This window comes from Xyrauchen texanus, chromosome 46 (assembly GCF_025860055.1).
Source record: "Xyrauchen texanus isolate HMW12.3.18 chromosome 46, RBS_HiC_50CHRs, whole genome shotgun sequence".
Taxonomy (NCBI): Eukaryota; Metazoa; Chordata; class Actinopteri; order Cypriniformes; family Catostomidae; genus Xyrauchen; species Xyrauchen texanus.
This window is the reverse complement of record NC_068321.1, coordinates 11,389,687-11,405,783: the sequence shown is the minus strand read 5'-3', so window position 1 is coordinate 11,405,783 and position 16,097 is coordinate 11,389,687. Positions and strand designations below refer to the sequence as shown.

Sequence of the window (16,097 nt, the reverse complement as noted above, 5' to 3'; positions counted from 1 at the left end):
ATACACTGTGACACCCTCACAGGAAGGAGGACAAGAAACGGAGGATACAACGTAAGGTAAGGGATTTTTATTCGTCTGTCTGACAACCACTTTATATATACACACACACACACACACACAAGCGCACTCAGTTGGCTTGCTCTGTTCCCCTCTCCCTCTGCTCTCCGGCTGTTGGCCTTTTAACCGCTCTCCTCACTCTACTGAAATTAGAGACAGGTGTTAGTCATAATTTGGCCCAGGTGTGAGCGCCCTTACCGCTTCTCTCTCCCGGACGGGCGCTTGACCACGCCCCCGCTGCCACATACACATTATAATATGAGCTGATGTGGCTATATTTGTCTTTGATAATGTGAACTAATTGTTTTTTTTTTCATTTGTCATTTTATATATTGAAAGAGAGTAACCCTACATATGTGGGTCAATATATAAACTGTGTGTGTATATATATATATATATATATATATATATATATATATATATATATATATACAGTATAATCCTAATGTACAGTATTGGGACGAATAAATCAAAAGTAACTATTTATTGAACCTCAGTGTAATTTATCAAACTGCTTTGGCCAACATTTTATAAAAGCAATGAGCTTTAATGCCTTATTTTAGCACCACTGTATTGACCAATCAGCATTCAAGACCGGAAATATTAGTTCAACATAACGTTGTTTGAAGCCTCAGGGCAGATGTTTGAATATGAATTAGTAGACTTAATATCACCTCTTTTGGAGGACGCCCAGAGAAGAGCTGTTGCTATCTCGTCTGTCTTGATGGAGAGTTATGACCTAAAGCCAGCGCGGAGCTATTTGAGGCCATGTTGGCTGTCTGCCAGCACTGTGATTAGAAACATACTGTATTATGTAAGCACTTGAGGAGTATAGAAGTAGGTTGGCCAGTGCATCTACTCTCCACGTGACCGAGCTATTTCCCACCGTAATTGAGATTTTTTGCACTAAAATTCTTATTTGGCATGCTTCCAAGGGACTTTACACATGCTGTCATGTCATGTACCCCCAGAGTGGTGGAATTCAAACTCATTGCCTTGCCTGAGTTTTCACTATACAAAAAGAGATGTTCTTGCCTTGTAGAGTTACAGGATCTAAGGTGGGCCACTGGTCTCTTAGGGTGGACCGTTAAGTTGGCACAAACAAAAATAACCATGGCATTAGCATTATTTATGGTGACATTGTCTTACAGTACCTTGTACATATCATGTACTGTTTCACTAAGTTCTGGCTCTTATGGACTTCTTACAAATGCTTTAGGATGGTCATAAGCTCAACACATTGCTGTCTCAATACATTGATATTTCTTATGACCATCTTACAAATGCTAGAAGATGCTCATAAGAATAAACTGTTGCTAACTCAATACGTTGTTGTCTCCTTTAACCTTGCAATTGAATGCCTGACTACGAACTTTGTCAGGCATTCCGAACTTTGTCAGGCATTCTTCAGAAGTTTGCAAGGCCAAAACATTGCTGCTGCAATACGTCGCTGCCTCTCACAACCTTCTTACAAATGCTTGACGATGATCGTAAGACTAAACCATTGCTGCATCAATACGTTGTCTGCTTCAAGCTTGCTATCCAATGCCTGACTACGAACTTCGTCAGGCAATAGTCAGAAGACTACAAGACTAAAACGTTGCTGTTTCCATACTTTTCTGTTTCTTGTGACCTCACGAATGCCTGAAGAAAGTTGTAAGACCAAAACTTTGCTGTTTCAGTATGCTTATGTTTCTTGTGAACTTTTTATAAATGGTTGTTTTCAGACTATTTTAAAGGGGTCATATAATGGTACATGCACTTTTTCAAGTTGATTGTACTGAAATGTGTGTTGGCTGTGCCTGTACACAACCATCCTATTATGATAAAAATCCATCCAGTGCTTTTGTTTTAATCTCCTTATATATTTTCCCCTGCCTCAAATCGAGCCGTTCGACCGTGTGACATCACACGGTCGGACGCCCCTCCCAGGATTGTTGATTGACAGCAGTGTTTCAACACAGACCCGCCCTCGCTCGTGAGCGAGCTGTCAATTATAGTCCGTCATCATTGTTGAAACACTGGAGCAGAATGGCGCCTAAGCGATTGTGGTGTTCTGTTCTTCGGTGTAATAACGAACACAGCAGTCATTTTGATGTTCCTAAATCTGAACCGCTGAAGACGCAGTGGCTGAGTTTTGTTTACGATGGGAATATTCCCCACGAGCAACGTCAATGCCTTCATGTTTGCGCGAATTATTTTTCACCAGACTGCTTTATAAATGAGGGTCAGTATAAAGCTGGTTTTGCTAAGAAGGGGCGGGGTGACCAAAGCTCATTATCATTTAAAGTCATAAGCACTGAAACGGCGTGCTGAAAATAGAGCTGTTTTGAGCAGGTAAAATTAGTGTTTTCTTAAAATACTAATGAGAATTTTTAATAAAAGTATATTACAAAGTTTTCATTTAGACCCTAAAGATTCATATTAACTTGTACAAAAATGGCATTATATGACCCCTTGAAGAAGACTTCAATGACTTCAAAGTTTCAATGCATTGCACTTACAACCTTCTTACAAATGCAACATGATGGTTGAAAGATCAAAATGTTGTTGTCTCAATATGTTGCAATTTCTCACAAACATTTTCAAAAGCTAGAGGATGTTCATAAGACTAAACAGTTGCTGCATCAATATGTTGTCTCATTCAACCTTGCAATCCAATGCCTGACTTTGAACTTCGTCAGGCATTTGTCAGAAGATTGCAAGACCAAAACGTTGTTGTAGCAATTCATTGCTGACTCTTATGACCTTCTTACGAATGTCTGAAGAAAGTTGTCAGACCAAGACTTTGCCGTTTCAATAAGTTTCTGTTTCTTGTGACCTTCTTACAAATGTCTGTCTAAGGTTGTCATCAGAATATTGTAAGAAGACAACAAGGCCGGTTTATTGTGGTTGTGGTATCTGTACCTTCCTTTTTTTTCAAGGGCATACTAAGTAGGACTTTTATCAAACTAAATTCCAAACCCGTATTTGCTCTCAGATCAAAAACGTAAATGCTTTAAAACGTTTTAGATAATCTTCAAAGCAAAATGCTTACAAAAAATGCACCACAGCCATTTTTGCCAGGTGCAATCGTTCATGTGGGATTATGAGTCTGGGCCAGACCTTCTGATTATAAGAGCCAGTTTCCTGCAGGCTCATCATGTTGCCTATAGAAATTAATTATTAACCTGTATCAACCTATAACTGTCTCCATGTGTCAGATCTCAATGCCTAATCATGTCCTCAACCAACAGCTGTGTGTGTGTATATATATATATATATATTACAGATCTGTTTGCATTTAAAGGGTAACTAAACACCTGCTCAGAGTCTGACTCCACCCACTAGAAATATTTGAAAATGCTGGAAAAGTGGGCAGACCCCGGCGGGGATAGAGTGCGGGGCTGAGCGGGGGGCACCTGAGACTCGTAGTGACGGATTAATTGACAGCTGCTGTCAGACTCTATGTTATTATTATTCCTCACACGGTCGCAAGACGACATGTACATGAATCTGGCGTGGTGAGCTGGAACCTGCTTACGTCAGCTGTCACCGCTTACATCACGAAGTACCGCAACAGCCAATAGGAAAATTCAACTGCAGTAGCCACCGTTCAACCTGAAGAGGGCAGCACTCAGACGTTTTTACACCATATATTGTAGAATTAAAACACTTTATACACAAATGCAGGGCCGGCGCTACCTATAGGCGAACTAGGCTGTTGCCTAGGGCCTCGGCCTTAGAGGCGGGGCCTCCAAAACATACACATGCTTATCCACCAATCAAGAGCAGCAAAATACTATGCTGTTTGTCCATTGGATATAACAATTGTCATTCACCTGTAGTTAAACCAATTAATATCACCGTTTACATGCGAGTAACTCCCAACCTCTGAAATGAATGAAGAGATTGTAGATGAATAAAATCCAACTTTTCTGCACATTTATCTGATGGCGCCGAAGCGAACTCATCCTTCAGGGGCTGCTAAGCGTAAGGCTAAGCAGGCACGCAAAGAAAGTGCAGCTCGTGATTCAGGTATCATCTATTTTTGAGTGATTGTAATGTATTGTTAAAAATAAACTGATTCTAACGATCAGCGTAATTTTGAGATAGATCACTTGACGGTTATTTCCAGTTCAAAAGAGCGCGAGCGCCGTTGATGGACTGAATTCGCTTCTGACACTTTGAATCCGGGCGTATGTAGCTACAATCGATTTCAGAACTCGCAAAACTCTACAGAAAAAGTCAAGTTTGTCAGTCAAAGAGCAAACGCACTATACTAAAGCATTGTTTATTATGTTTTAAAACAGTCTGTATATCTTCTAAAACGCAGATGTTTAGCCTACATTAACTGCTCTAGTCTATCATAATAGACTAGACCATAATAGACTTCATTTTTTTCGTTTCCCAATCATAAATACTGTTGCAATATTTATTGAAAATAAGTATGCAATCTTAAGCATATGAATAAGCACACAATTACAGTTGACTGAAATTAACTTGTCTTTTCACTTCCACTAGCAGCTGATTTGTGTATCATAAGGTATTTCTCTACAATACATACCTAATATGACTATATTTAGTCTATCAAAAACAAAACTGTTCATTATCCCAAATAGTGGGTTAGTGTGTTACCATAAATAAATTACTGAACAAATTACTGCAAAAACTTCCTGACTGCTAAAAAAAAAAAAAAAAAAGATGACTTTTCAGATGATTTTTTTTTTGTTTACCTTAATTAAAGTTACATTAATATGCACATTTAAATAAAAATATAAAAATACTGATAACAGGTTTTGTATAAATAAAATGGTTAGGAATCATATTTGTTTTCAAGTCTTTTTTATTAAATGATGTTTTATTAACAAAGTTCGGGAGGAGCACATTCAGATAATCAACGAGATAAGAGGTATATATACTGCAGACTTACCTCTATTCATTGACAGTTTATCAGCATCCCTCCAGCACCCCCATCTCCTCACTTTGATTTTTAATAATCTCTTATTGGATGTAAACAACACAATCCAAAATACAATGCAATCCAATGCAATACTGTGTAAATCTGGCCAAAATTCAGAGCCTGGAGCCCTCCCCTGGACAGCATGCCAAATACGCATAATCTTTACTCTATTTAATTTAATGTAAGTGTGAACTCGTGAATTCTGAAAGGTGGAGGGGAGGAGGGCATGGCGGGGGGGGCCTCCAACATACATTTTGCCTAGGGTCTCCAAATGTCTAGAACCGGCCCTGCACAAATGTCAAAAAAATTACTTGAATCAATGACCAGTACTAATAAAGCCCCATGCTTACAGATCATTAACTAAAAAAAGTTGGTTTAGGGTTTAGTTACCCTTTAAGAGGAGAAAATGGAATTGGTGTATATGGACACGATGTCTTGAGTGAATCCACTTCACTCACGGTTTTGGCCTGTAATATATGTTTGCTTTTCGATCTACAGCACCACCAAGACATCTTATTGCCCAGAGAACATCACATGTTGATCCTCATAAACCATATAAACTAAGCGTAAGTTTCGAAGGAAGGCCATAAAACAGGCTGCAGTGGCCAGTCATTTTAACAGAGGATGTTGATTGTGAGGCTACAACACATGGGCACGTTGTGGCATAAGTTCTGCACATACATTTACAACATACAGTTTCTACCTCTTTCCCTTTCTCAGACTCTGGTTGGAGGACTATATAGGCAGCTCAGGCCACGAGCTGTTTCGTAAAACTGTGGGAGGGAAGTCACGTTGTAGTGAATTTCACAGGCTGAGCAAAAAAAGAGGGGAGGGGGAGTTGATTTATGACATCCAGGAATGGCTGCTGGTGTTTTGGCTTCTCTCTTAGAGCCCAGCACACATCTATAGTCATTCCTATTGCATCTCTCATGTTCTCATATTTAAAGGAATATGTCATGCCTATTTTGGATTCATAAATTCTGATATGCATTTTCAGCTGCTTTGCCTAAGGGACCTTTACTAAAAGGGCCATCATTTTATTTTTATAATTTATTATTTAATTCATTTGATTAATTACATTTTCATAATTAGGTGTTTCATGCCCTTTCCCACCTTTAGAATGAAACAGTATATTTTTTGCTGCTGCATCTTTAATGGTGTGTAAATTTAGTGGCATTGGTGTAATTGATAAATGAATAAGCATTTTCAAATAGGTTTACCAAAAACTACCCGCGTTTTCCCTTGGTTGGACAAACAGATAGCTCCATTCCAAACTCATGCCATTAGCTGAGCCAATGTTGTGGTGTTGGGCTGGTTGGGATGCCATATGTAAATTAGAAACTAAAGTATTTCAGAACAAGCCAAGATTTTAGATCTCAAATGAATGGGAATTTACATGGTACTTCAGATAAAAACCTGCATCATATTCACTAACCCCCTCAATCCAGTTTAAACAGGTGCTTAATGTGATTAAATAGTGCTGCGCTCTATTCAAATGAAGTAATTGTCATTCTTTTCAGTGCAAACATGCCTCCTTTCTATGTAAAATAGGCTTTGCTAGATTCCGCTTCATACACAAAACTCAGTGCTGCATATTCGTTTTATTCTTCAAACAATTTGTTTTCTTTATATAAAAAGATCAAGGAAAATTTCATTTCTCAAGATCTGACCCCTGTAATTCAAACTTGAATTAAGTATATATGCTATAGTGGGAATGTATACAGTGTCCTCGTGAAGATTTCATTCCATCCCCACATGTTTGCAACATGGTTTGTCTTTGTGATGTTGAGAGATCAGGCCAAGGACCTTACACAAGGATGCTTTGAGGTGGGAATGTGCATGTTTTTGTGTAGAGTAGAATAAAATAAACAGAGCTTTAGAATTTTACTTGATTTTCAAGCAGAGTTCAAAGCAAGTTTACTTTATGTATTTACACACTGTTCAAATGAAGTCTTTTAGTTGTTCAGATGGTATTTTTATAAACGTATGACAATTAAGAGTCAGACTTTGGTTTATTTCATGCGTTATGGTCAGCAGTCTGGTTTCGAGTGTTTTATTACCGCATGAACTGAGCTGGCCTTCCGGGAAAGCTCAAAAGTTGAAAAAGGTGTTTAATATGCAACATTCAGATTTCAAGGAAAGCACATTTTTTTCCATTTTGGTTGAGAAAAAAGTGATGTAAATCAAATAAGCATCTATCTCTGCTTTGAAGCACATTCCACATTAGTTTTACGCAGGTTTATTTGTGGGCCAATACAAATATTACAAGAGTTCCACAGACACTTCCCCCTGGTCTGGTAGAACTTCTAAAGAAATTGATATTCTTCTTAGTGATCTATAAGGATTAAGGTATTTACATAGTCATTTTAAATCTCTATGTGCATATTTTCCTTTAAAGCAGCCCTTCAAAACTAATCAGACATCAATTTTTTACAGATACTTTAGAGTAATATTCAGTAAGAAAAATGTATGGCAGGACTTAATTTATCAAGGAATTAATTGTTATAATGGAAAGTGGGTGTAAAAAGTGCTTACCAGAATGAAACCAGGTGGTTGGAGGGGTTGAAAAATCAGAGGGCTTGGTGATGTCAGCTGAAAAGTAAAAGCAAGGTATTACATTTTGATGACAGATTACAAAAAAAAAATTATTTTACACTGTCTGGCTGGAAAAAAAAAGCACACACTCTAATATTTTGTTGGACCACCTTTAGCTTTGATTATGGCGCACATTCATTGTGGCTTTTTTTCGACAACTTTATGCAACGTCACAACATTTATTTCTGTCCAGAATTGCATTATTTTTTGGCCAAGATCAGTGTGGCAAGGAGGAGGGCGGGGCCGGGGCGTGATGATGCACACCCGTTCCCTAATCAGGCTAATCAAGCCAATGAGAAGGATAAAGGCGGCCAGAGGTGGCAGTTCGGCAGAGCTGTGAGCTACAGTCAGCTGCCCTTGTGTTACATGTCTTTTGCTTTAAGTTAATAATTAAATGATTATTTATATTGGCAAGCCGGTTCATGCCACTCTTTTACAATTTGAGTCTGATTTATCTTGTCATAGTTGTCCTGGAATTCATAGTTGTCCTGGAATATGCCTGTGGCATCAGGGAAGAAAAAATCCATTGATGGGACAACCTGGTCATTCAGTACATTCAAGTAGACAGCTGACTTTATTTTATTGCCACATAACCTTTGAAGGAACCCCAGATCATAACACTGCCTCCAGAGAAAATCTGGATTCATCAGACCACATGCCCGTTTTCCATTGCTTCCAATGTGATCCATGTACATGCGCAAAGCACACACCGGATACAGCAATGACAGGCCTGGTCTGCCTCCTCCGGGGGTTGTGCGTACAGGCTCACCACCTGATCCCTGAAGGGGGTCGTGGGAACCTTTGGCACATAGCCCGGCCAGGGTCTCAGGATCACATGAGAATCTGCCGGACCAAACTCCAGGCTTGTGTTGCTGAAAGAAAACGCTTGCAGGTCCCCAACCCTCTTGATGGAGTTGAGCTTAATAAGGAGGGCCGTCTTTAATAAGAGGGCTTTCAGCTCAACTAACTCTAGCGGCTCAAATGGGGCTCTCCGAAGGCCCAGGAGGACCATGGAGAGATTCCATGAGGGGAAGAGGTGTGGCCTATGAGGATTCAGCCTCCGGGCACCTCTGAGGAACCTGATGATCAGGTCATTCTTCCCTAGGGACTTACCGTCCACTGCGTCGTGGTAAAAAATCTGAATGAGTGGCCGCATTCCAGCTCCTTTTATACCCGTATGTCTGGGGGAGTGGCATGCAAATTCCACTCTCCAATTCTCATTGGCCTTTTCTCAAAACTTTGAGGTGTTTGGGGCTCTGTTGTGTCACTACATCGACACAACGTCGAGTGAGTGACAGAAGGGGAACTGTAATTGTTATAAAAGTGAATTCTAACAGATAGCAGCTATCATAGTGCTCCTTAGGAATAATGAGCATTAATGAATCATACAAAATAAATTTAGAATTTTGAACAGTTGTCAAACTGTCACTTTAATAAGATTTTATTTGTGTATCAATTTTTCAGTTACGGGAACAGCAAGCTTGAAAAATGCATTTTCAATAAACTGATGATGAGCTTCCACAGACAATATTGACGCTGATACCTCTTGTTATTCCTAGATGGCTTGAAGTGAACAAGTTTTGACAACCGTCAGTTGTTATCCAATTTGCTCAGGTTTTCATAGAGGTCACTTTACCACTGTAGAAACATTTTTCACAAAGTACATTTCCCTTTTGGCTGTTCCTCTGTGTGAAAAGGCAGTTCAAGCCTCCTGGCCTTGTTCATGGCTGCTCATTTTACAGGACTTATTTCCAGCGATGGGCTTTAAATTTGAAAATCAACTTGAAAAGGAGCAATCCTTCTGGCGCTAGGATATTATGAACAGGCTAATCGTTCTAAATCAGTTATTACAGTATGCAAAGTTAGATTGCATAATGATTATGACTTTGGTACATACATTTTCAGATGGTTAGTGAGGCTTTGGTTTGGTTTAAAAGAAGGCCATTTTAGAAACATTGGTTGGGTGAATCTCAAAAACATAAAGCGTAAAAAAAATTAAGCCTTTTTTAAGGGCAATTAAGTTTTTTGCATCAATATATTTTATTTATTACAAACTATGCACATTCATTAACCATATTCTTATTACAAATGTGTCCAGACATTTTTTTTTTCCTAATTTTATAAAAAAGTTATTCACATTCTCACTTCTGTATTACAGTTCTTATTTATTTAAAGGGAGCACAACAAATAATACCATGATATAGACATATTTTACAACTTAAATGATTAATAATTATTTATTAATAATTTATAAATAGTTGTATATATATCATTTTTACAACAATGGAAATGAGATTGTTTGCATAACCACACTGGTCATTTGGGGAGTAAATTAGCTTAAAATGTATTAATTTTCATGAAAATAAGGTCACAATACCAAAAGTCTTAAAGGTCCTAAAAATAGACTTGGTCCTGAAAGTGTTTAATTCTATACATTCACAAAACAAAGAGAGTATTGGTTTCAGATTTAGTCTGGTACTACAAGAGAGAGCTTTTAGTTATGCACAAAGGCTTTGAAGTCTTTGAGATAGATATGATTTAATGTGCCAGATAGTTATAATTGTATTAGAATGCAATACATTAGGACCAGAGTCTATTATAGTGAATATGTGTGGGTGTTTATCAGTTGTATGATAAAATCTTCTGCCCTTCAGTGGCTGATGATAAAGAACAGGAAATTGAGGGTAAAGGAGATTTGAAATGTGTATGTGGGTGTGCGTATATGGGACGGTGTCTGGCACTTCGGGGGAAGGATGGTTGAAGTCTGAGCTTTAAAGATGAGCCACTACATGCATTTAATTATAAGGTCTCATCATTTACATTTACATTTACATTTATGCATTTGGCAGACGCTTTTATCCAAAGCGACTTACAGAGCCCTTATTACAGGGACAATCCCCCTGGAGCAACCTGGAGTTAAGTGCCTTGCTCAAGGACACAATGGTGGTGGCTGTGGGGCTCGAACCAGCATCCTTCTGATTACCAGATTACCAGTTATGGTGCTTAGACCACTACACTCATCACCAAAGTATAACCGTATTCTCTGTATAGATTTTCATAATGGAGTGGGTTCGGATGCATTAGTTTGCTCTGCTAGAATTCCTGCAGTGCTGGGTTTCATGCATTGTGTGCATTTGAGTGGCAATATGAGAAAAATAAATAAGGATGGAGTAATAAGGATGGAGTGAGTGTAGCCGTGTAATCTGATCCTTTCAGTAATCTCATAAATCCACAGAGTGGAGCATCAATACCAGGCCTGTTTATTTCTTTTTTTATCTCTCTCAGTATAGGATGGTTCACATATCATCAGATAGCTGACTTGAATGCTAAATGTAATGTTGTCTAGACCAGTGAGTTTTAACTGGTTTTGCTTTATGACCTAGATCTTACATTGGACATCAAGGACATCAAGTAGAGACCCAACACAGTGCCAACATTGCTTATCATTTTAACAACAAAAATGTCCTTCAAATCAAAAAATTATAAAAAAAAATAAATACAAATTATTAGTTTGATCAACATAGGCTGAATAGAAAAAATTACCTTTTTGGTTTCTAAATGTCTCTTGAATTTGGATGGTTCGAAATTTTGCCAAAGTTTAATAGGTCAGTCAACAGCAAAACATATGGGAAGTGTCTCCTCCCTTTTAAAGGTTTTGCTATTCTAGCTATGCACAATTATATAGTTAATTGCATTTTGGTATTTCACTTCTTTTTTTTTTTTTACTGCTGTCCCAACATGATTACTCGGGAAATCGATATGTTGCTTCCAAAAGTTAATGTATCTTGAAATCAACCGCATTCAACCAAACTGCAGTCAAGAACAATCCCCCATAAGACATTTTTGCATCAATTCAAGTGTGAACACACTTCCCTCTGGTGCTACTGATATACAGGTATACAGGATAAATCTTGATCGTAGTACAACATATGACATTCAAAACATATGATATGCAGTGCAACAATAAACTGTCTGGTATAGTTCAGTAGTATGTAGCTGTATGTGTGTATCAGTATACTATGTTAGCTGATAAGTAGTTTTAGTTTAGTCTCAAAGTTTGTAGTAAAACAATCATAAATTTTTAATTTTAATTATGCTGCATCATCTGTCAGCACGATGCCGGTGAATCACGTTCAGTCTCTTTGTAGCCTCGTGTGTGCACGAGCGCGAGCACGAGTGGTTCAGTTAACAGCCACAGGTGTCATTTATAACAAGGGTTTCTGAATCTTACATACTGCACCTTCCAAACATTTAAAAATACAAAAGTTAAGAGAGTGAACGTAAATTTCAGAAACCTATCTTCTCTGTTCAAGAGACAACAAATATTAGAGAGTAACATTATTCCCTGTAATTCTTTGCAGTATAAACATATCAGCTTCAACCATAAGCCTAGAGAAAGATGCCTTATATGTAGTAATGAAAACCAGTCAAAGGTCTTTCTACATTACATCTTAGAGTAAGATAACCATCTGCAGTCTCTCTACTTCGATCTCCATCTGCCCCTCTTTCTTGGCTTTATCGTCATCTCACACCTGCACTGTGTGGACTCGACTTTAAGTATATGTTTATGTGTGTGCTGGATTTATACAGTATGTGCATGTACTCGCCCACATGAGTGTGCTCTCGCTGTGCGTCTCCTGCCGACTGCGCAGGTGTCGAAGAGGCTTTTAATAATGCACAGTAAGCCTGCTTTGAAGCTGCCTGCTCCTGGTGCAGAATATTCCTTCATTCCCTGCAGATCACCCTGTAAGTTTCTCTGGCTGGGGCCGTGTTGCCTAAACCATCAATATCAACTGTCAATCACTCACCTGATAAAGCAACAGTCATTCAACACCACTGGGGGTGTATTATGGACCAGGGCATTTTAGTACAATTCTTGTTTGCTCAAAATGCTATAAGGGAGCCAGAATAGTTTCGGTTTATAAAAATGTTATTTTCTGTAGATATTGTGCAATAAAATGTAAAAAAATCTTTGATGCTGGTTGCTAGTTTGGAAAGTGATAAAACCCAAGGGGAGTGCCCCTTGATTGTTTTGTTGTCAGTTAAGGCAGGGGAATCAGAAGTTATCGGGGAGCTCAAGGCAATCAAGCCCTCCCCCCCAGCCCCTCCTTAGACCCGGCCATTTCAGAAGTACTCTTCCCAACAGTGCTGCCATGACACGTGCCTTTTTTTATGTATGCACACACAAATGAGACTTGAGAGATATAGTGGAATGTCAGGGGTCAAATGGCCCCCTTTTATGGTGCTTTTTTTGAACTTGTAAGCACCTGTCCCCTTCACATTTAAAGAGCACCTTTCTGCTACACATCCACAGAAGAAAGTCCAATGGGTTTGGAACAATATGAGAGTAAATGATGACAGAATTTTCATTTTTTTTTTTTTTACCCTTTAATAATACAGGATGTTTCTATTGCTATTGTGCAATTAACAAAGAACAGTAGACATAAAGTAAGAAAGAGAAGGTAATATACTTTAAAAGTATTAGTGCTAGATTTAATCAGCCACTGTTCCCATGTATCATTGCTGAGTTTCTTAAGGATTCATTGTCAGCTTTGCCAAAGCTATCACCTGAAAGAGAGGCTGAGCTCAGGTTCATGAAGAGTTTATTTTTTAATCCCTTCATGGTAACCCAAGATGCGACCCTCAACAGGCTTTATTCTCCCCCTGTAAAGCAGATGCTGCTTTATGGGAGCCAAACATTAACTAGGTGCCAACATCCACATAAAGCCTGCTCACTTATGTCTAAGCACAGTCACACAGCGGGTAAGGAATGGACAAAGCATGTACACAGGTATCTCTGTGTGTATGAGAGAGTGGTGTGAGTGCAAGGTCATCTCAAGGACAGGCTAGCTGTGTCGTCTAGGCAGAAAAGCCCATCTGCCAAAAGACAATCTGCCTGCCAAACAAAGCAAGTGGAGCAACAAACAGACGGCTCTATGACTCACTATAACAAACAGCCACAAATGCACAAAACAAGCGCACACACTAATTTTCTTCATCGTAAAGCCAGGGTTGCATTTCAAGGTCAAGTTTAACCCCAATGTACGTGTCCACTGGTGTGGAAGATACCTACTCAAAAATATTGCCCAAAATTCCCACACTGACAGTGTACAAACTGCATTTTAAATCTGAAATATACAAATATATAACGATGTGATTTAAAGTTCACAAAAAAAAAAAAAAGACAATTTTGTTTACACACCCTCAAGTTATTCCAAAACGGTCTTATTTTCTTTTTTATGTGAGATGCAAAAGGTTTTCGTCATCATATTAGGGACTCACAGCCTCTATGACAAACTAGGTGACTACAAATAGACTGTAGACAGGTCACCACTTAAACTGTTGTAAATGTAGTTTATTTCCTTTATTTTTCTCCCTTTTCCTTTAAGTCCCTCCAGAACTGACTGTGCCTTCACAAACAGGGGGGGTTCGTTAACTGAAATGATGCCTATTATTTATAATTATCTGAAAAATTATGCCGAAATAATGCCAACGTACAGTACTGTTCATAAGTCCACATTTAATATCTGGGATTCAAAATCTAATTTAAACCTAGAAATAAAATTATAGGATTATAAAACAAGGAAATGTTATGATGTAAAATTAATTAAGAAATAGTTTTATTTCTGCTCTATGTCTAGGTTAGTATTAAATAAGCAAATTTGTAACATTGACCATGTTAACTCCTTTGTACAAAAGGTCAGATATTCTTGCTTTCATTGAAGCACACAGGATTAAGTTTGGAACATTCTCAAACAAGCTTGATAACATGGATCATCAGGTTTTGCACAAAAGTCCATGCCAGCTCAAGTGCATGATGTAATTAAAGCAAAGGCAGGGCATGCCAAGTGCTAAGAAACAAACAAAAAAAAGTTTTTCACTCATTAATTTTATTTTTTATTTTTTAGCTCTAATGACCTAAAAGTCAAGCTCATATTTAAATGTTTCCTATATGCAAAATAAAAAAATACAAAAATGCACCACCTCATTCTACATTATATTCATCTGGAGAAAATCAGTATGTCAAACAGACCCTGTGAACACTTTGGAATTTTTAGCTCCTTATTTAAAATAATTGCATATTTGTATTATTATATTTAAGTAATTATTCAAAACTTAGAATTATTGTATGAAAAATGATTACTTTAATATAAACGTATCAAGTTCCATATCTGTAGTATATAGTCCCGAGGCTGTCTGTATGGATTTTTTCTTACTTTCTTTCTGATATTACCTATTGTAATTTTAATTTTTTTGGTGCTTTAATAACTTAATACAAGATTATGTAATATGTGATGTAGATTATTAAGATGCATTTTTTACATAAATAAAAAATAATAGATAATTAAATAAATAAAATGTTAAAGTTGATAAAAATTTATCAACAAAAGAAAATAACTTAAAAAATTCTGGAAAATTCTTTATTTTTAAAACTAATTTATTTTAGCTTTATTTTAACTAATATAATTAATAAGTCATAAATATAATATAATATAATATAATATAATATAAAGATTTGTTTATCTTTTTATGGACTTATTTTAGAATCATTTGAATCAGGCTAATTGTGTTTTAGTGATGATGTACAATGCAACTTGCTCAATGTTAATACACACCTACATCCGATATCCACACAGAACTGATCTGAACTTAAGGCAAGAAGTTGTTTTTCTTTAAATTGTGAATAGCTTCTGTAATGTCACAAAGAAATGGAACTTTAACTGCTGACACAGCATAGAATGTTGATTCTGAATGTTCGCAGCCTATATAAGGAGTAGAGTGAAGCTGAAACCTTCATAATCTGATTGTTCTGACTCCTTACTGGACAGCTTTGAAAGTTTACAGTAGTATCTTCTTGATCAGAAAACATAATGGCCTTGTCCTGCGGAGTTACTGGAGGTAATTCTACTTTACAGAAGGACCAAACGGGATCTTTGTTCGTGGGAGATCTTCTTCCTAATGTCACGGATCAGCTACTTTTGATGACCTTCCTTCTTTTTGGACCCACCGCTTCTGTGCAGGTCTGCAGAGATATGATTACCAACCAGTCTCTTGGACATGGGTACATTGACTTGGCTGATGTGGAGTTTGCCATGGACACACTGAACTTGGGCAAGCCATTGAGAATCACGAAGGCCCTGCCCGATTCCACTCTTTGTAAGTGTGTAATCAGAAACATCTTTAATAAGGGCCTGGCAAATGACATTGACAACATTGCCCGACATGATACCTTCAAGGTCCATGCCAAGAAATCCTGTCCTGTAAAGTGGTTTCTGACCAAAATGGATCCAAGGGCTATGGCTTTGTCCACTATGCAACATTTGAGGTGGCCGAGAAGGCCATTGTTGCCCTCAATGGCATGTTGCTGAATGACCAAGAGGTGTCCATATGCCACTTTAAGACCTTCAATGAGCCACAAGCTGAACAAAAGACTGGGAGACCAGAGGACCTCAAGAGCTGCTAACTGGGAGTGAGTTTCTATGAGCAATATCTACCATACACC

General features: G+C 37.9%; 1 pseudogene; it reads left to right on the top strand.

Annotated features, from left to right (window-relative positions):
• The first annotated feature begins 15,465 nt into the window (after positions 1-15,465).
• On the top strand, positions 15,466-16,058 carry LOC127638026 (polyadenylate-binding protein 1-like; annotated as a pseudogene).
• The last annotated feature ends 39 nt before the right edge of the window (positions 16,059-16,097 follow it).